We start from the raw sequence: 21,560 nt of genomic DNA, 5'->3' as shown, positions 1-21,560 counted from the left end.
TCCTGAATTATTTTATTAATTGCTAGTTTTCCAACTGATTCTCTCATTTTTTTTTCAAGAAACAAAACACGGCAGACCAAGGAGCCAGCCCGCTTGGTGCCTCTGTGCACAGGAGCTCTGTATAGAGTAACTTCGGCCTGCTGTCCCTCTGACTCAGTGGGAGGGGGTGGCCCTCTCCAGTCCTATGAAGAAAGTAAAGTCTAGAAATTGAATATCTTGCCCAAGGTCAGGCAGCTGCTAAGAGGAAGATCTGGGGTTCACATCCAGGGCTGACTTCCACTTCCGTGTTCCAACAGCCACACCACACACGCACAAAAAAAAGCCATTGTATCATCGGTGTCCTTCCCTAACCCCGTTCATTGCCTCCAGTGTCTCAAAGAGCATGAGACAGGAGTGAAGGTTGTAGCCACGCCCTCTGCCTTCCTCATTCTCAGCCGCCAGCCACTCCACAGCTCTGACTGTGAGAGAAGTTACTAAACACCCTCAAATCCACCCCAGCCTCCTGAGGGAGCATAGGCGTGGAGACAGGGCACCGCTAACTCTTCTTGTCTAGTGAATTCTCCGGAGGGTTACAATGTTGCTAGATAAAAAGGCAGGCAAAAGATAAGGGATGATGTCACAGGTCTTCAGGAGTAAGCACCCACACCGGAGAGACCTTGGAGAGAGTAGAAGCCTCAGCCATCTGCTAGAACAATGAGGACCTCCTTTCTTTCCCTCCCTTCCCCCCTTTATTTTCAATATTCATCATAAACAGCTCGTTGGGAAGGAGGGATTAGCACCTCCAGTCCCAGAACTCTGTTGGACCTTCCATGGCCAGTGGAACCCTCCACCAGATGGCTCGTTTTCCTCTCCATCCTTCAATCCAGCAGCCCCATTGTATCCACTCTGTGTGGTGAAGTCCTAGACACCTCACAGAACTTCAGACTCTACCTGAGGGTGCAGGTTACAGCCAGGTAAGAGCCAATAATCAAGAGGGGGCGGGCGGGCCCAGGAAGGAGGTGGTTAGGCACAGTCTCTGTGCCTCTCTGGACTTCACACCTGCCCCTGGAAAGAAGCCACCTGAGCTATTCTTGCTCACCCCACTCTGTACAACTCCAACATTTAACATCTGTGAACTCACTACACCCGTGCCTGCAGATGGGAGCCCGCCCACCGCCTCCATTCAGGAGGACTGGCTGCATCTCATTCCGGTGAAAACCAGCATCTCTCTCCTATGACCCTCAGACATCTGGAGAAAGCTGACCACACGTGGCCTCTCCAGTGTGCATGCCAGCACTGTGAGGAAACCAAACAGTCACGCCAGAGGGTGGGGCAGGTGAGTGGCTGGGTCAGGAGGTGGCCCTCAGTGACTTTTCTTTTTGCCCTATATTTTTGCCAACTTTCTGATCTGTTTTACATAATTCTTCTAATTAAAGTAAGTGTTTTGTGCAGCCCGTTGTCCCTGGGGCTCTGGCATTCTGCCCCACTGACCTGAGGACTCAGCTTGACTCAGGGGAAGGACTTGGAACACGCTTCAGGACACAGCCCGTAGCATTTGGAGCCCAGCAGGCCAGCAGAAGACAAGTGGTTGCCCTGGGGAACTGGGCAGGCCCAGCCAGGTTGCTCTGAGCTCCCGGGAGTGGGTGGGGACTAGGGATTTGGCTGGATTCTAAATTTTCCTAGAGCCCATGGAGGAAAAGAGACCTTGTCCTGGACAGAGTGGCACACTAAAGCAACAAATATACTAACCGGATCCTGTAGCCAAAATCCATCACCATGCCAACCCTGCAGCCACGCCAGAGCTGGAGACAAAGTTCCTTAGGACCCTGGGGTCCAAAATATTGGATTTAGGTTAAGAACCTTAGAGACAAATTGGAAAGGTTTTTCATATGGCCTGGGCTTCCTCTGGCACAGGATGACATGGATTCCTGGGGGCAGCACGGGTGGGCTTGGCCAGGGCCTCGGAAGAGGCCTATGTCATGAAGCGTAGGGACCATGGTGAGTTGAAACTGCTTCCTGAGCCTGGTGGTGAGAACTGAGCCCTCCCCCCCAACCCAGGGGCCCAAAGAACAAAGGCTCCCAATGTGCGTCCTTGGCTTCAAATACTGAAACATTAAAAACCCACTCCCGGGTATGCGGGTGTCTGATGTCATCTTCGCCGAGAGCAGCCCAGCACACAATCTCCGGTTTCTAGGGACGTTTCTGTCACTCGTCACTTTCCATCACTTTAAATTTTAATTTTTCTATTATGGAGTCAGACGATAATGATGACAGCACAGGCCCCTCCCCGTCCTCATGCCTTATTCATGGAGAGGAGGCATGGTTACCAGAAGCAGAGAGCCTCCTGGGGCCTGAGCCTTGTGGGGCTGGCAGCTCCCTCAACACCATGCCACAGTTTCCCCATCAGCCCCTCATCCCAAGCCCAGGGATCGGGCCCCATCCACTACATTCCTGGGATCAGTTGGGCCCCCACCTCCTCCAGGCACCCACGACCAGCTTCCCGCATGCCACCGACCATGCCACCCAAAGCCTCTTGGTGCTGCCGCACCTGTTTGAGGCCTGTGAAGTGAAGAAGGCTGTCCAGCACCGGCTTGCTTCCCTCAGGGTCACTGGCATGACAGAGTCCAGAAAGGGCAGGGAGCCATGGCTGTTGGATCACGGAGCTGTGACAAGTGGCTCCGTATACACCCATAGTTCAGTAGCTGGGGGACAGGAGAGGCTGTCTTTGTACCCACCCTGAGTGGTAGCCACCTGCGGGGCAACATAGATGTGCAGGAGTGAGGGGACCAAGCTGATATCCAGATGGGTGGGAAGGAAGATGCCGGTGCCCATCACAGGACTGCATTCCATCTTGGCTCAAGGGCAGAGAGCTCAAAACTGTCCTCAGCAAGTCATAAGACCTAAAGGTCAAAGCTGTGGCTACAGTTGGATGTTTGATCTTGTCCTTGGCTGTTTTACTCTAAATAACAACAGACCTGGTCTGAGGTGTGGTTACTCCTGACCCCCAAGGCCAGGTAGCTAGAAGTTGAATCTAATGTATATTTACTGAATCCTTGGAGAAAAGAGGAAGACAAGTCTGTTTGTTCTGTATACATGACACCGCCATGGTCCCCTTTTTGATTAAGGTATGTAAGAGCGGTGAAAAATAGACTCCTGGAAATTCAGTATTGGCTGAATCTGCTCTCCTGATTGTATTCTGTGTCTCTGACTCTCCTTTGCCGTCTATAGCTAGCTTTTCTTTAGTTCACATTCCCCCTCTCGGGTACGAACCTGGGGTTGCTCGGCTGGCCCCGACAGCAGCCCCGCAAACACAGCTTCCAACAGGAAGAGTGCCAGCACAGGGCTCCTGGACAGCAGGTGTCACCTGTTACCGAGCTCGGCCTTAGTGACCCTGCTGGTCTTCCCGTTCTTACCCAGCTCAATCACCTACTTCCCACCTGGGAGCCCCCGAGGGATCAACACTCGCCCAGCATTGAACCTACTGCCCTGGATACAAGACTGAAGCAGAAAAAGTGCTGAGTGAATGGCTGAAGGGGTGCATGCAGTAGGTGCTCAATACAGGCTGGTGGACTCGTTAGACTCTGGTAGACTGCCTCTCATAGGCTTCTCTCCAATCTCCACTCCCCACAGCCAACGCACCTGGGGCACGGCTTCCCTGGCATGCTTCAGCCCACGGGAAGGTGATGGTTTTGATCTCTCACCAGTGGAAGACTGATGAAAGGTAAAACCAAACAGGACTAGTTGATGAGAGACTGACGCACCCTCACCGCACGGCCAACAGTGACAGCCAGGTTCCCAAGGCAGCATCCTTTCATCTTTAAAGAACATGGGAAAGGAAGGGCAGGTGGACCTGCCACCATCTGTCTCCTGAGTGGTCGTAACAGAACCCAGAGCCGGCCCAGCAGCAGAGAAGCTCAGGCCTACAAGGGCCACGGCTGTCCTGTCTGCTCAGCACTGCCATTCAGGGGACAGCCTCCCTGAGGGTGCACTGGCTCTGCTCAGGTATTTGTTCAGGTTAGCCCTCCCGGAGAGTAGAAGGAGCCTGGAGAGATGGCCTCCTGATGCACGGGGTTAAAACAGAAGGCTCAGGGAGGCTGCCCTAGGGAGAAAAACATGGAAGTCCCACCCACTGCCCTCTGACCCTTTACTGCAATAATTGACTTAGCTCCCTGGGACCTCCAGGTGGGCCCTCAGGTGAGGCCATACCTGAGGCTAGGAAGCCCACAGTCTCTCTCCTGTACAGCCACCAAGTGAGCTGCTCCCCAGGCCTCCGGGCCCAGGTGGAAGTGGATTCCTAGGAGAGAGAAACACGAGGTGACAGGGTGGTAAATGGCATGGTAAGAGAAGCTCCTGGGGAGCGCTGTAAATTGGGTCAAGGTTGCAAGACAGATGTGGACTCCAGCTGGACCATCCACGTAGTTCAGGGGCTATGGTCACTCCCAAGATGCTGACATATTCAGACCAGCTTCCCCTCTAAGTGAAGAGCCATCCTTACTCACATGACCCTCAGACTCTACCCCAGCACAAGAGCAGGACCCCCGCCCCTCCACCAGTGCATATCATTCACTAGCCCCCCCCCACTCCTCTTCACTGCAATCACTCACTCTCCTGGCCACACCCTCAACTCCTGAGTCTACTGTTCCCACTGCAATGCAAAGTCTGCCTGGGATCCACAACAAAGTCTCGGCTCAGTGGCAGGTCCTGTTCTGTAGCCTCAGAGAGATCGCTTTCCTCTATAGATGAGGAAACAGAGGCAGGAGATGAGGGCCAGCTGGCTGGCGTGGAGATGGAGTCTGAGCACAAGTCTTCCCCAACATCATTGCTACCTGGCATGCCCAAAGGCAGGGAAGGCACCACACAACACAGAAAGGCATGCTTGGAGTCTTCAACTATGCTAGCTAGGCTCCTCAGTCCTGCAAGAGGTCATGACCAGTGCTCACCTCACTGACTGGAACCTGTCCTGAGTATCCAGACTTCACAGAGCAGCCTTGACCAGAAGCTAGCTCACACAGGCGCCATTCAGCACTGAGGTGCCAAGTCCTAGGGTTGGTGAGCATGAGACAAAACAGAACTTGCCCTACGTCTGTCTCTCCCTGTGGCTCGGCACCTCTTCCTACCTGCACCCAGCTGAGAATTCCTTGATGAGCTATGAGAAATTTAGGGGGTCTCACAGCTGGGGACAAAGTCACTAAATACCCTAGGTCCAGACAGACTAGACATCTGACTCTCCAAATCTCCCTCAGCTACTTCCACACATGTACCCTCAGGCACCTGCGGGTGACACAGGTGTCCCCACCTCCACCATGAAGACGCCCCGCCTGCTCCCGGAATGACGGGATTGGAAGAAGTTGAAGTGAGGCAAGCAGGAAGGTGGTTCCACGGGTTGAAAGGAACAGGATACTGAGGGATACAAACAGGAAGGGGGCCTGGGTTTGCTAAGCAGCTCCCAGGGCTCCACAAAAGACAGGGTGGCGGAACGCCAGCACTGCATTTGAGTCCCACCATTCTAAAGGCCTATCCCAGTCACTTCTAGATTAGTGGCCCAGGTAGACGCCTGCACAATGCGAGTTGGTTTTTTCCAGAATGTCAAGAAGTACATTTCAAGGACACACGGGGGTAGTCTAATGAGGCCAGGCCCTTCCTTTCTCAAAACTCTAAGTGGACCTCTTTGAATAACGAGCTCTTGCCTGGTTGAGTTCATGCCTCCTTATAGCTCATTTCAGCTTCCCCTGGAGGAGCTATTAATTATTATTTGATTAATAGGTAAATGGTGACAGTTTCTAAGGGACAAAGTTTATCCCCCACTTACTTAGGCCCTGCCAGAGCTCAGCCTGGGTGCTGGGCTCCCTGGGCAGAGAGTTACATTCTTCTGATACTTAGGAACTTGCTCTTGACCCAGGGCAAGTGTTTACGAGTGACTCTCCAAAGGACTCTAGTTACGAAGCAGCCAGGAAGCCTGTGCCCCAACCCAGCGGCACCAGGTATGTTCCCATCCTGTGTCAGCTACAAGCTCGGAAGGGAGAAGACAGGGCTGAGAGAGATCCAAAGGGAGACATTGTTGCAGGGCCCAAATGCACCTCCTGGGTGGGACCTCCATATATTCTGTAGGCAACTCGAGTCCCAGGAAAATCAGAGAGTTCCTCAACAGCTGTTGGACCCTGAAAGATAGGAACCCCAAGACCAACAGCCCCTGGAAGATTTATCAAAGAAATCATGCCACAGATACTGACTTTACAGGGCCCACCTAAACGGCCCACTTCTTCCTGGCCCCACAGAGGAGGGAGGCGCCTCTGGCTGCTGCAGCTGCCGTCAAAACGGCATTCATTTTTAGTTTGCGTGGGCCCGGCAGTGTAATGTGTACTGGCCGGGTAATGCTCTATCAGTTGGGACGCAGTATCAGTCTGGGTCTGGCCTGGTGCCGTGGAGTCCAGGGGCTTTCCCAGACAAGGGACAAGCCACCAGCTGCAGCCAGCCTGAGGGATGTGCTTTTGGGAGAGCCATGTAATTACGGCCTTCCCCTGCCATCTCCCCCTCCTCACTCAGTTTAGCTGTTGGCTCAGAAAGCAAAGCCGGTTGCGGGGATGACTTCCAACAGATATAATCAAATAATCTATTCCTGGATTCTGCAAGTACTGAAATGTCGGTAATTCAATTCCTGAAATGTCATTTTGGAGCTGCGGGTGCAGGAAGCACAGGGACTCAGTAAACAGGTTCCTGTTGGGGTCCCCATGCACACACCGACCTTCAGCCCCAGCCTGTGCTACGCAGGAATGCACGGTCAAGGCCACAAGGTCCAAGGAACCCTTGGCACAGGACGGAGACTTGAAGGAGGTTGGCTAAATATTGGCCTCAGCTCAGAAGGCATGCCAACCAAGAATGTGACCGAAGTTCCAGGAAAGGAAGCTGGCATGCCCAGGAGGAGGGGACAGATAACTGTCAAAGCTTATTGTTTGGTTGGTTTGCAATGACAATTGTCACAGCTTTCACCAGCCCCTCCCCTTCACCAATTCACATTTTCTGTGGGAATTAATCATGACACCAGGAGCTCAAGGATTTCTTGAACACTTCTGACAGTTTTGGCCAGGTCTAACATTTACATCTAAATCTGCATGTGAGCTTGTGGTGGTTATTAATGTTTTACTTTTCAAGTTTCTTTTGGATATTTATGAGCTTTTTTTTCCACAATAGGAATATTTAAATTTTAGTTTTAAAATGCTAATAAAATGCCTTTCCCAGAACCCCATTGCCAGCTGCTCACATCCTATAATTCCCTATGTAACCGTCAGGAGGTCAGTGTATTCAGATATGGCTCCCTTCAGATGAGAATATACCAGAGAAGCAATTAGAACTCTCCTTCAGAAATGTCTCCTTCCTGAGCCTCAGGGACACCATTCAGTCCCTCTCTTGGGTTCCTCTGCCAGGTCATCCTTACCCGTCAATCACTGTGTGGCTCTCACACCCTCTCTTAGCATCATCGAACAGCCTTATCCTCCCAAATCGAGGGACTCCACCCCAACCTGGCACCCTTGTTCCCCCCTAGGAAACCCCTTGGCCGATGCAGATAAAGTCAAGGTCGCCCTGACTTTGGATCAGGCACTCCAATCGTGGGTGACACCCCATTCCCCCACTCCCCACCCCCGTGAGCTGGAGGCTCCGCCCTAAGACAGACATGTCAGGAAATCACATCAGGCTAGGTCTATCGAAGAAGCAAGAAAAAGTCAGGGCACCATGTAGTATAGGGAGCCCAGGGGACACGAGAACAGGATGTCCAGGGCTCTTATAAACCTAGAGATGTGGGTGCTTGGGGTCAGAATACCCAGTGCTGCCAGGACATGAGATACAGGGCACCCAGGGCTTTGGGCACAAGGGCTGTTGGGAGGCCAAGGCCTGGAGGGAAGGACACTTGGAGCTTTCAGGGCATGGACTTGTGGGAGTCTGGGGCTGTGAGTGCCTAGGACTGTAGGATCCTGGGCTGTGGACACTGGGGGCCCTGGGTACCAGGATGCCATGGGCCGTTCAGATATGAGGTATGAGGCGCATGAGGCCTGGGACACCTAGGCTGTTGAGGCAAGAAGCTGTGGGAACCCAGAGCTGTGGGCACTCTGGATGCAGGGTGCCTGGGACTACGGATGTTTGCGGCACCCAGAACTGTGGGATCCTGGAGTTGGGGGCACCCTAGATGTAGGATAGTCAGTGCTGTCACAGCACCAGGTAAAGGTGCTCAGGCTGTTGCAGCGTGGGGCGCAGAGCACCTGAAGTTGTCCCTGAGGTTTGAGAGTGAACAGTGCGCTGCTGAGGCAGGGAGGGGCAGAGACAAACAATAGGCTGTGGGGAAAGTCGGACCACGAAGGTCCAGGCATGGTAAAGATCAAGTGTAGGATATCTCACACAGACACTGGAGATGGCTGCTAGTGGCCGGGGCTTGGAAACAACCACATCCGACAGCTACCTGTGAGTCTCTTTCTAGACCCAGGTAATGAGTGCCTGGGACATGATGTCTATCCTGGGCTACGTGCAAGTCTAGCCTGAGCCTGAGAGGCTCGCAGGACACATCCAGCCCACAGTGGTAAGTCGAGGTGAGGACAGGCGGTTAGCTACTGTTAGAATTTAGAGTAGTCAGCAGCTAGCGGCAGAAGGCCAGCACAGTGGCTGAAGAGGGTGGTACCCACCAGACAGCGAAAGGACAACCACTCTGGATTCAGTCTGCAGACAGAGCCACTCTTGGAGAAGATTGTAAGGCCTTCACTGGTTCCGTGCTTCCTGTTCAAACGGCAGATATCTACCGGCTCCCACACTCTGCCAGACCTGTCCTACCCACTGGGGTTCAAGACAAGCCCATCCCACCCCAGGACCCACTGACACAATCAGGAGCCCTACTGTCTGAGGATCCCATGCCAGGCTGGGGCCAGAGAGCCCGTTCTTGCTCATTCTTCCCTGTGTGGAGAAGCTGGCTGACAGAGTTCCAGAACTCAGCATGGCAGGGCGGTCGCACGGAAGGCTAAAGCACAAATGAGTCGCTGCCACCCTGCAACTGGGACTTGGAGGCTCTTTCAGGTTGCATTCAGCGGAATCAGGCCATACGATGCCTATCTGGTCACACCCCCGGGTGATATTACAGAGACAATGAAGAGCCCGCTGCAGGTAGTGATGGGTGGGAGGGTGGGACTTGGTCCCTCTCCAAAGAGGAAAGGGTGTGAGTGAGAGAGGAGGCTCTGAGGTGAGGGGGGATGGGGGTGAGGGGGCATCAGGGGAAGGAGTCTCACCGGCAGTCAATCTCACCGGGCATTTCCCACCCCCGGAACGTACCCATCAGCCTCATGAACAAGCCCCCAGGCCCCCAGCCTCTACCTGTGGACCATAGCATTCCAGCAGCTGGGCCACACCGTCCCCTCCCTTCCCTGGCATCCCAGGAACACCCAGGAGGGCAGGAGGGTGTTGCCCTAATCCTTATATACAAGCCCTGAGCCACCCCTTCAAGCTCCAACGTCACACTGGCAGGGGGCAAGCCTGTGAGCCCCAGGGCCAGCTCCCACAGCTGCCAGGATATACCCAGTCCTTGGGCTCCGTGCCCTCCTCATCTCGGCTGCTGGGAACCCGTTCCCAGGAAGGGCAGAGGACCCATCTCTGGGCGGCCTTGAGGCTCTAAGGAATGCAGTCTCCCCAAACTCTTCAATCCTCCAGAGGGCCCGCCCCGTGGCCCTGGCCTGGCATCTTCCCCAGGAAACTTTCCCACATCCTGGCACCCTGAATCACCTGGCCCTACCCATCACTTCACCAGCCCAGGATAGACACCAGTACACACAGGGAGCCAGCCTCGAGGCACTATACGCTCTGTACACTCTAGGTCAGCAAGCAGGAAGGGGGGTGACACCCTGTTTAACAGGCAAGAGGATCAAGATCCAGAAGTAGGAATTCATTGGCCATAGCCCTGAGGGAAAGCATTGAGATTAAACAAGTCCTTTGACCTGGCCAAGGGTGTCCAGGCTGTGGCTGACCTCAGAGCTGACCTGAGCTCCTTTCAAATGAAGATTCCCAGTGCTGGAGGGATGGCTCCGTGGCTGAGAGTGGATTACTGCTCTTCAAGAGAACCCAAGTTCAATTCCCAGTATCCTTGCTCAGTTGTGAGCTCCAGAGGATCTGACATTTTCTTCTGGCCTTTGAGGACACTGTACCCCCCCCCCACATACTCATAATTTAAAGAATAGCAGTAATACACACACACACACACACATATATATATTTATGTTTGTTTTTGCTTTTTGAGACAGGATATCTCTGTGTAACCTTGGATTTCTTAGAATTTGCTTTGTAGACCAGGCTGGCCTCAGGAGTGCTAAGCTTAAAGGTGGGCACTACCATACCCAGCAAAAATGACTTTTTTTAAATGGAGATTCTGGCTCCAAATGGGACACTTCATAGGTAGGTCTGGGAGGATTAACTTTGTACCCTACTCCTCAGCACCCAACTTCCCCACACCCTACTCCCCAGTGCCCTGCCCCCCTAAGCACTCTGCATGGAATGGAAAGCCACATTAGGGGGTGTGGGTGACAATGTGTTAATACAGTTCCCAAGGATCCCGTCCCAGAAGCTCCTAGACAAGGCTAATGGAATTTCAAAGTTATCAGGGTAGCTAAAGTAAGGGTGCTAGAGGCTAACCCCGAGACTCCTGTCCACTCATCCATCTACAGATCTCTCCAAGACAGAGGGCTCACACCTCGGCCACTCTTAATATTACATCTGGAAAAGTAAAAGACCCAACATACTGAAGCACACTTCAAAAACACTGTTAGAATTAAAAATACAAAAATAAAAACAAAAAATTCACAAAGAGAGAGAGAGAGAGAGAGAGAGAGAGAGAGAGAGAGAGAGAGAAAGGAAGGAAGGAAGGAAGGAAGGAAGGAAGGAAGGAAGAAAGAAAGAAAGAAAGAAAGAAAGAAAGAAAGAAAGAAAGAAAGAAAGAAAGAAAGAAAGAAAGAAAGAAAGACAAGCCAGCCACAGAAGGGCTGTGTGACTGTGACTCCGGGAAAACCAGTTTCCCTCTTAGAGCTTTAGATTTCCCCATCATGCACTTGGCCCTGAAGCCCCTCCCTGCTCAGGAGCCACCTGACTCATATTCTCTGATACAGACTGCTGCTGCTGTAAGCCCAAGCCCAGGCTCAAAACACCTCACCCCTTGGTGCTTCTGGGCAACAGAGATCAGGCAGGCAGCAGCTTCAGAGCCCGGGTTGGAGAGGGGCAGGAAGCCTGCTTTCCCCTGCAGTTCCAGAAGTTCAGAGCTGGACACAGATCAGGCTCCCTTATCATGATCAACTCCCCAAGAAAGGAAAGCTGCAAGACTAGTAAACTCCAAGGCCAAGGGCACAGTGGAAAGCCCCCACTGTCGTGATAAAACTCGAAGGGGGACCTTGGGTGGGGAACCTTGATGGATTCCATGGCAACGGGGGGGGGGGGATGGGACATGCCCGGGAGACAAACATGCCATGTGGACAGAGCTTAAGTGAAATGTTTTATTAGAAAGGGGAGGGAGTAAGTCAGGTAGTATTGGCGCACGCCTTTAATCCCAGTACTCGGGAGGCAGAGGCAGGTGGATCTCTGTTCGAGGTCAGCCTGGTCTACAGAGCTAGTTCCAGGACAGCCTCCAAAGCCACAGAGAAACTCTGTCTCTGAAACGAGAGAGGGGGGGGGGAGGGAGGGAGGGAGGGAGGGAGGGAGAGAGAGAGAGAGAGAGAGAGAGAGAGAGAGAGAGAGAGAGAGAGAGAGAGAGAGAGAGAGGAAAGGGAGGGGGAAGAAAGAGAAAAGAGGTAAAGAGACACACAGAGACAGAGACAGAGACAGAGACAGAGACAGAGACAGAGAGAGGACAGGAGAGAAGAGGGAGACAGGAAAAGTCCTGTCTGCCCCGGGGAACAGTGGGAAGACAGTTGGAAAAAAGCAAACAGAGAAGAGAACAGAGGGAGAGAACAGCCAGAAAGAGAGCCTGAGTGGGCGGGGCCTGTCATTTAAAGGGGTCCTTTGCAGCTGCCTGCAGACTAGTAGGCATGGAACCCTGGGCTGACCAGAGCACTGCCTGAGTGCATTCTGCCAGGTGACAGGGGCGGGCCAGCATAATGCCTGAATCCTTACACGCACCCCTTACCCCCATTCTCTCCTTCTCTTCATCACCCTGTGCGTGTCCATAGAAAAGGACACTAAGGCACTTGAGGCTCGGCCTCTTGGGGAACCGGGACTCTGCATTCAAGGCTCTACTTGCTGAACTCCTCTTGTCCCCAGATTTCCTGGCCAATGGCCTAGAGCACTTGTTCCACACTTGTCATGAGTCCTCCCCTGCCCGATCCCAATACTAACTCCAAGAATCATTCACTCCAGTTCCAAGGCAGGATGAGTCTGGTCTGATGATGGAATATTCCAGATCCCTCTCTGGAATTCCTTTCTCCCAATTATTCGAAGGCCATTAGGATCACAGATTGAAATTTAAGGAAAAGGCCGGGGGGAGTGCAGCTCAGTTGGGAGAACATTCATGGTTCATCCCGCAGCACCACTGAAACCAGGTGTGCTGGTCCACGTCTGTACTCCAAGCCAGTGGGTCAGAAGTTCAAAGCCATCCATAGCTACACAGAGGTTTCAAAGCCAGCCTGGTCTACATGAGACCTTATCAAGAAAAAAAAAAGTAGGGAGAGATTTCTAGGTACCTGTGGTCACGCCCGTTTGAATGGGAAAGAAGGAATGGGTTTTATGCCTTGGCGGCTTCTTCACTATATGGTAGACCCAACGTGAAAGCCAGTTGGTTTCCACCTTAGACCCACCATCTCCCTGGTTAGGCCCTGTTCAGAGCCATTCACCTAGGTCTCCCTGGGCACTGACTTCCCACTAAGGGCCCGTGGAAAGTCGAGAACCACCATACTGTGCCAGTGTGCCGTGCCCTGGGGCAGTCCCCCACACTCTGTCAGCTTTGCTGGTCCTGAGGAGTTGTCTAACATGGAGGCCACCAGCTGGCGGGCTGGGTAGGCCTCACAGAGGCAGGACACACATCTACCCGTGGCGTGCCCCTGCAGTGGGGCATCTACCACCTCAGTGCAAAACCTGGCGTCATGAGGGTATCTGCTGGCCTATACTGCTGGTGAATACGCCAAGGGCGGTAAAGAATGCCCATAGATGCATGGGAGAATCAAAGAGAGAGGCCATGAGCCAGGCACCTGAAGACACTTCCTTTGGGAACAAAGCCTTCACACACGCTCAGTATCTACTAAAGACCTGCCTGCCTAATGGACCCACCCAGTCCTGCCAATCATACATCCGGAGAACACTGCAGCTCAGCCAACTCCCCATGCCACCTGCACACAGATGCCCACTACGAGACCACTACATGGTCACTAGGAAATTCCAAGGATCATCTGCTTCACTGCCAACCCTGTTCTCCACTAAGAAGCAGGGCTGCACGCCTTTAATCCCAGCACTCGGGAGACAGAGGCTGCACGCCTTTAATCCCAGCACTCGGGAGACAGAGGCTGTGAGTTTGAGACCAGCCTGGTCTATAAGAGCTAGTTCCAGGACAGCCTCCAAAGCCACAGAGAAACCCTGTCTCGAAAAACCAAAAAGAAGAAGAGGAGGAGGAGGAGGAGGAGGAGGAGGAGGAGGAGGAGGAGGAGGAGGAGGAAGAGGAAGGAGAAGGAGAAGGAGAAGGAGAAGGAGAAGGAGAAGGAGAAGGAGAAGGAGAAGGAGAAGAAGAAGAAGAAGAAGAAGAAGAAGAAGAAGAAGAAGAAGAAGAAGAAGAAGAAGAAGAAGAAGAAGAAGAAGAAGGGCTGTCTCAACACCCTGCTGGTACCACACACCCATCTTCTGACCTAGGTGAGGCCGGAGGCATTCAGCCATGGCGGCAATAGTGGCCATGTTTCGGGCTAGAAACGGGGCCTGCAAACTCTCCACATTTCCAGCATCTACTCCTCCTGTAAGGAGAAAGGAGACCCCTTTCCCAGGATGCTACACCACAAGGCAAGGTTCACAAGGTGGGTCAGGTGTAAACTTGAAAGGAGCCTCCAGGCAGGGGGAAGCGTCAATATCTTTGAGAGTTGGTACAGGAGCAACAGGGGCCCTAGACCACAGCCAGGGTCCTGCACAAGCGAACAGCTTTCTCCTACACCTTCTAGCTGCTCCTTCATGATTTCCCTTTCCTGCCAAGATGTACCTTTTTCTGCAGAGAAGGCTGCTGTTTCCTAGAAAGAGGCTGGGAATGGAATGAGGCGGGGAGGGAAAACACGATCTCTTGATTTTCCTCTCTAAACAGCAGGCGGGGGAAAAAAAACAACGGGGGGGGGATGAGGGGGGAGGGAGAGGTAAGGAGGTAAATAACATTGTTCTGCAAACACCTAGAGGGAGTGGGGAGGAGACCCGGGGAGCAGGAAGGACGCATCGTGATGTTTAGAAGAACACTGGCTTCTCGCTGGGGGATCTAATAAAGATATGGAGGCATCTCAGCTCTTTCCAGCATGCTTTAAAAGACACATCATCACAGACGTCTGAACCAGAGAGGATTCTGGGGTGCTGGACCTCGGGTGTCCTCCCCTTCGGTTTCCTTCCAGGCTGCTCGGCAGCCTCTGGCCAGATGACACACAGCTCCCAAGGCAGAAAAAGGTACAAGGAAAGGAAACATTGGGAAATACGAACATGAGAAAGAGTAAAACCAGGGGTTTGGGAGCTTGGTCACCAACAAATAAATGCTGGCCGGGTCTTGGTCTCGCCTCCCATTCCACCTTGACCCTGAATACAAGAGCATTATTCTTGGACTGGGCAGCATAGGCTCTTCTCTGCCACCATGATTAAATGATCAATTGACTGAGACTGGTTTCTTTTTCTTTTTTTTTTCCAAAATGAAGTTTCAGCTTTTATTGTACTTTTTTAAAATTTAAATTAGAATGAGTTTGCTTCACAGGTCAATCCCAGCTCCCTCTCCCCCCCTCACCAGGCCCCCCAGCCCCTCACCCAATCCCCACTTGATCCCCAGGGCGGGTGAGGCCATCCAGAGTCTGTCGTTTGAGACTGGTTACTGCATTGCTCAGGCTGGTCTCAAACAATCCTCCTGCCTCAGCCTCCTAAGTAACTGGAACTATGGGAGTTTATCACCATTCCCGGAAAACACCACTGTTTTAACTCTCTTTTTCCGATATGGACATGCAGTTAGGCTTTGAGGGTTGGTGGCCAGGAAGGGCTCGAGCTTCAATGCCGTGGGATGGGGTGCAGCCTGCGGAGCTAAGGTGTGGGAAATCCCGGGACAAACATGGGATTAGAGGCAAGCAGACACGGGCAGAGGCTGAGGAGGCCTGGGCCCCACACAGGGGAGGGCTCCTTAGTACTTGACCCTCGCCGGCGTTGTACCACCAATGCTGAGGGACAGTTTCCTGGGGGTGGGAACACAGTGCCATGAAGCCCTGGGTGCTAACCCTGCTTTCATGCTGGGACGGGTATTTCCTACCCCCTGAGGCCCAGGCCCTCAGTGGTAAATCAGGGAAGACGCACCTTATAGAGCAGACAGTGTGTGTGACGCCCACTGGTGCCCGGCTCCGAGCGGTCCTCCTGGACACACACTCCAGCCTCCGTCAAGGTTTCCTTCTTGCCAGTGTCCTCAAGACTCATTTCACAGCCACCTCCCTGGGCCTTTCAGTTCAAGGCCTGTCTCTGTGGGCTCTTTCCATACAAAGCCGACCTCCTTGGGGCCCCTAATACTTTGGTGCTAAACTTCAGGGCCCTACATACGGGTCCCGTCTCCCCGTCTGTGTAGGGGTGAGGTTTAGTAGCTTAGGAGCTAGCTGTGTGGCAGGTAGCTTAACCCTGCTGGACTTCACTTTATGTATAAAACAGGGAAGATACACCTGTCTCACAGGGTTGTTGCTGGAGTCTAAAGAACAACTGAATGAGTGAGTGAGTGAGTGAATGAATGAGTCTGGTGGACAGTTAACATTTCCCAGGTGCTGGTGACTAGTTAGCTCTGAGCCCACTGACAGTTTGGATGGCACACCGAGGCCGCCATGCCGACATGGTGTGGGAGCAGCGTGTGTTTCTTTCACAGAGGAAAGACAGGAAGGAGGGGAAGAAGCAGGATGCAGACAGGCTGTGCCAGGAGCAGAAACCAGGCTGAGTCTCACGGTGCCCAGGCCGCCAGAGCTGCAGGCCGCACAAGGTATTTCAGTCCGGGGTGCTCCCTGGAGGCCTCTGTGCCTAAGCAAGTGCATTGCGTTCCTGGAATCTCACAGCTGACTAGCAGGGCAGGCCCATGCAGTCCCTGGTAGGACAGTAGGGGCTAGGGGCTGGGGAAGATGTTTAAAATAAACATCTCAGACACTCAGGATCCCCACCCAAACGGCTGCTTCTCAAGGGCAGAGAAAGGCCAAGTACCCACTTCTGGAGTTGGACTGCTGCTACCCCTCCTCCTCCTCCTCCTCCTCCTCCTGCTCCTCCCTCTCCCCTCCCATCCTCCTCTCTTTTATCCTCATCCCCCTCCTCCCCCTTCTTCAGTGCCTCCCCCACACCTCCTCCCAGCACATCTGTCCCTGGCTCACTCTCCCATGCACTTGGAGAGCGGCAGAGCAGGGCAGAAGAGGCCCTGATCTATGGCCTCACACGCGGTCCAGTCAGTCCTGCCCAGGATATCTGTAGATCGGTTCTCTCACTGGCTAGGACAGAGACCCACAGGTCAATACCACCCCACTCTGTGCAGTCTGGAAGGTAAATGAGTGTGCCGTGACTCATGTCCCCAGGGAAGGGCACCCTCCACGAGAGGCCCAGTGCTGTCTGTAACATTTTGGCTCCCATCCCTAAAGAAGATGGAGGAGGACTGACTGGTTTCCAAGACACCCCTGAGGGCGCTTTATGGGGCCTAAAGATTCCACAATGGAGCTATCCTTCTGAGTGTGCCCTGCCCTTTGACGTAATTTAGCTACGCTTCTTTTCCTTTCATTGTATTTGGGCTCTCACTCAAACTCTAGAAAACCCTTGAAGAGCAGGGCTAGGGGTGGGGTTGTGGGATCGCAGCAATAAAGTGTCCACCTGGAGGCCACTCATGGTCTGTTTAGGAAACATAGCTTTCCACGCGGAGTCCAGTGCAAGCCAGCCCCTCAGTCTCAGGGAGTCCTCTGGAGCGAATGGCAGGACTTGAGGAAGAACAGATGGGGAACTGGGTATAGAAGGCAGAGGTGGCCCTTTAAAGTCCATTAGGACAGTGAGGCTAGCAGCTGTGTCCTCAGTGTCACCTGTGGTAGGTGCTGGCACAAGCGATATTCCCAGCTTACCCTGGCTAACCAAAGCCCAACCCACTTTCTCGGATAGTCGACATACCCTTTCAAAGTTTGCTTTCTCACTGACCAGTGCAAATCAAAAATGACGAAAGGACCCAACCCACTCGGATGATTCCGTCAGAGTCACCTGTAAGGAACAGGATTCACTATTAAAGAGAGCCCGGCTGGAGGGCAGCAGAGTATTTTCTTTCTGCTATAATGCACAGAAGGCCATAATGATTGACATCTGGACAGAGGACCAGGGTGGCACTGAGACTCCAGAGGCCCCTTCTGCTGGGGGAAGTACCAGGTGAAGCTCCTTCCCCTCCATCTGCTTCCCTGGCTGGTTGCTGGGACTCTCCTGTCTACCCGATGCTCAGATACCCACAGATGAACTTCCCGGATGGCTCAGCTACGGAGGAAGCAAAGGGCCCGGATCTTGCTCCAGCTTGCCAAGCCTCTGCGGCATGACAGCTAATGGAGGTGCAGTCACCTGGTCCCAGGACAGTTAGTTCAGATCTGGACACAAGCCCCACTGGGAAGTCAGCCCACGAGGAAAGCTAAGGAGATCTAAGACTGGGGTGCGGCGTTGCAGTGATGTGTGTGTGGAGAGCAAGGTTCCTCCTGAGTGGGCACCGCAGGGTTGGGAGGGAAGAAAGAAGACGGCAGACGGGCTCAGGGGAAAAGACACGGAGGGAAATCCCTCCCCCCTGAAGTATGAGCTGAGGAAAGAGAAACACAAGAGGAGGCCGAGCTCCTGCGCTAAGTCCTTGGGGATTTTAGACAATCGCCTGTGCTGGTCAAGTCCCATTGTCAACCTGACTAAGTTTGGAATTGTCCAGGACATGTGTCTATGAGGGCGCTTCCAAAGAGGTCTAGCCAAAGGGGGAGGACTCGCCCCGAATGTGGGCTGTGCCATCCCATGGCCTAGAGCAGCGGCTCTCAGCCTTCCCAACACTGCAAACCTTTAATACCACTCCTCATAAAATTATTTTCATTGCTACTTCATAACTGTAACTTGGATACTGTTATGAATCATATCGTAAATTTCTGTTTTCTGACAGTCTTAGGTGACCTCTGTGAAAAGGCCATTTGACCCCAGAGGGGTTGCAACCCCCAGGCTGAGAACCACTGATCTAGTTGGAGCCCCGGGGTGAATGAGAAGGGGACCACAAGTTGAGCTTGCATCTCTATGCTCCCTGACTGTGGATGCAACACGATCAGCTGCCTCGGATTCCCACTGCCATGCCTTCCCCATGGTGACGGGACCGTGGCCTCTCAGACTGAGAGTCAAAACCAACCCTTCCTTCCAGAAACTGCCTTTTCCTGGTGTTATATCACAGCATAGGACAACAAACACGCATCTCCACCCAGGAATAACACACACCAGCACACAGTTCACATGTCCAAAGTACGTATCTCAGTAGCTTCAGAGGTGTGAGCTTACTACCACAATCCATTTTAGAGCATGTTAGTCTCCCTCCTAAGAAACTTCATACCTGCCCTAGAGAGACAGCTCGGTGAGTTCATGTGCTTAGCATACCCAGCCCGAAACCTGAGTTCAGTCCCACAGGGACTTACACAGTGGAAGCAGAGAACCAACTCCCACAAGTTGTCCTGACCTCCGCATGGATGTCAGTGTATACACACATACACACATCAAGTAAAATCTGTTTTAGGGAGAAATCTGTACCTATGTCTACTCATTTCCCACATGCCCCCAACTACCACCGCAGGAAACCACTAATGTTCATCCTCTCTGTGGAGGTCCTGGCTCCAGAGGTTTCACGGAGACGGAACAACACAGAGCCTGTCCTCTCTCGTGGTTGCTCCATTCTCTTGGCATTTCTTTTGGCAGTGGACAAGGGTTCTAACGGGCCCACATCCACCCCTACACCTGCATTTGCCCAACTTTGTTCTCAGGATCTTAGTGGGTGTGGGGGGGCTGTGGTGGTTTGGGACTGAATGTCTCTCAAGACAGTTGACTGGGGACTCATGTGCTCACGGCCCCTGAATAAATGTATTCTTTGAGAAATGTCTTCTCAGGTCCTGCAGTGGCTAAAACTGACTGTCAACTTGACGGGTTCTAGAACCACGTAGAAAACAACTTGGAGGCGCACCTGTGAGGGGATTTCTAGGTTGCATTAACTACAGTAGGAAGACACAGCCTCACTTGGGGGAACACCATTCTGTAGGCTAGGATTTTAGGTTGGATAAAAGGGAGAAAGTAAACTGAACACCAGGACCCCCAGCCTGACTGCATAAGCAATGTGACCAGGCACCTCAGGGCCAGCCTTTCTAAGAGGCTCCTGTAAACATCTTGTCAAAGCAATGACAAAAGTCAGCGACCAAAGTCCTTTGCACACGTGGTTTTTTTGTTTTTGTTTGTTTTCGGTGAGAACTGTAAGAGCTCTCTGCATATCCTAGACACAAGTCCAGAATACACAAGCCTTTGCCAGCCTGGCTCTTCTGTGAGCTCGCTACGCCTTCTTGATGGTATCCTTTGAACACCATCACCTGTGTTTTCTTCGGATGTTTCTTCTTTCCAAGTCCTATCTAAGAACGGACGGCCCAATTCAAGGTCAAGACTTGGTTCATTTATTTCCTAAGAGTGTTCTAGTTTTAACTACTATATGTAGGTGTGGGGTGTGTTTTGAGTTAATTCTTTCGTACGGCATGGAATGGAAGCCCAGCCTTATTCTTTTTCACAGACTTTGCACTTTTGTCCCTAACCCTGGTGCACGAGGAGCGGAGGTTCAAACCCAGAGCCCTGTGCATGCTAGGCAAGCACCCCACCAACTGAGCCACAGCTCTGCTTTTCCTTTTTAAGCATGGAGGTCCGTCCGACACTACAGGCCAGGCCGTCCGGCCTAGAACTCACAAAAGTCTTCCTGCCTCAGCCTCCGGAACACCGGAGTTATAGACATGAGTCACCGTGCCTGGCTTGTTATTACTTTTAGAGTAGTGGAAAAACCATGGTAAAATTTCTTTTTTAAGATTTGCATTCCATTCTGACACAGTAATAATGGGAAGAAATTCAGAAACACCCATTGCCATGGCCAGCGGCATCGTGGGAGCCAACAAAATTCCTGGGTGCGGTAAGAGCAAAATACATAGGAGAGACACAAACGGAACAGCATTAGAGAGGGACCAGGCGTCCGTCCAGGGTGTGTCTGTTGTCACCGGAATTAATCAGCGCTGAAACAGATTCCTTCATTTGCCTCTCATTTGGATAGGCCCTTCATGTGCCTCTGTGGTCCAGCTGCTGGGAACTTCACAGTGAGCTTTTGGCAAAGAAGCCGGGCTACGAGACCAAACAGGCGTGAGCCACATCACACCGCACACATCCGATTTCCTGGGAGGCGGCCAAAGCCCAGATTACTTTAAAAAGAAACTCAATGTCACTGCTTCAGAGTGTATAAAATTGCTGGCTACGAGTCTGCCTCGCTGGCTCTTTTAATCCTTAGCCCTCCTTTTTCCATCCCCAGAACATGCAAGGTTTACAGCAGGCGTCTAATAACAAAACAAAGCACGAAGGAACACATGCTTGTGTGACTGATCAGAATGTCCCTGAGCTGGGCTCTGAGGTGGTCCCAACACTGCCCTCCCTCCCCAGCCACGTGACTGCTGCACTGAGCCCTGAGTGTGTGCTGAGATGTGGAGATGAGGAACCTAGGGGCTGATGCTGAGTGGGTGTGCCCATGCTCCGTGCCAGGCGCCTGGACCGCAATGGAGGCCTGGGGGATTCCCGGCCTTCTCCCCCAAGGGTGGGATAAGAAGCCAGATGCCATGGAGTGGACAGCAGCAGACATGCGCTTATACCTGGGAAGACAGGAACCAGCAGAAGGTTCCAGAGAGTCTGGGGGAAAGCCTGAAAGAGCAGGTATTCACTGGAGATGGCATCTCCCACCCCTCAAGAAATCAGACCCTGGGACGCCCAGAGTGACAGGAGCCACGTCATAAGAAGGGTTAGTCCATCAGTGGACATCGAGTTTTTAGATTTTTGGTTGAGAGCCTAGCTGGTAACTGCTGAGCCATTTCTCCAATCCTGGCATGGAGTTTTTAAACCCAGATTCCTCTTCCCTGCCACGGTCTCCACCACATTTTGGTCTACACTTGGGACTGAAGCTTGGGGTGGGGGGTAATGTTATGGCGACCATTGTGAAGCAAAGAGAGGCACATTTCACTCACCAGATCCTTATGACTCACCAGCTCTGGGAAAAACCTCCCCCAGTCCCGCTCCTACCACTACCCGTGGAAGTTCTGCGGGGCCCCACACAGCTCCGAGACGAGACAAGGAACAGGGAAGCAAGTCCT

The 21,560-nt window shown here is 52.7% G+C and overlaps 1 protein-coding gene across 2 annotated transcripts in view; it reads right to left on the bottom strand.

Moving 5' to 3' along the window:
* The window catches only part of Hpcal1 (hippocalcin like 1), a 103,189-nt gene that overhangs the window by 42,915 nt on the left and 38,714 nt on the right, over positions 1-21,560 (bottom strand). The window lies entirely within an intron of this gene.

The sequence above is a fragment of the Mesocricetus auratus genome, unplaced genomic scaffold (assembly GCF_017639785.1).
Source record: "Mesocricetus auratus isolate SY011 unplaced genomic scaffold, BCM_Maur_2.0 Super-Scaffold_100024, whole genome shotgun sequence".
Lineage (NCBI taxonomy): Eukaryota > Metazoa > Chordata > Mammalia > Rodentia > Cricetidae > Mesocricetus > Mesocricetus auratus.
Note: the sequence above shows the minus strand (reverse complement) of the source record. Positions and strands in the feature narration are given on the sequence as shown.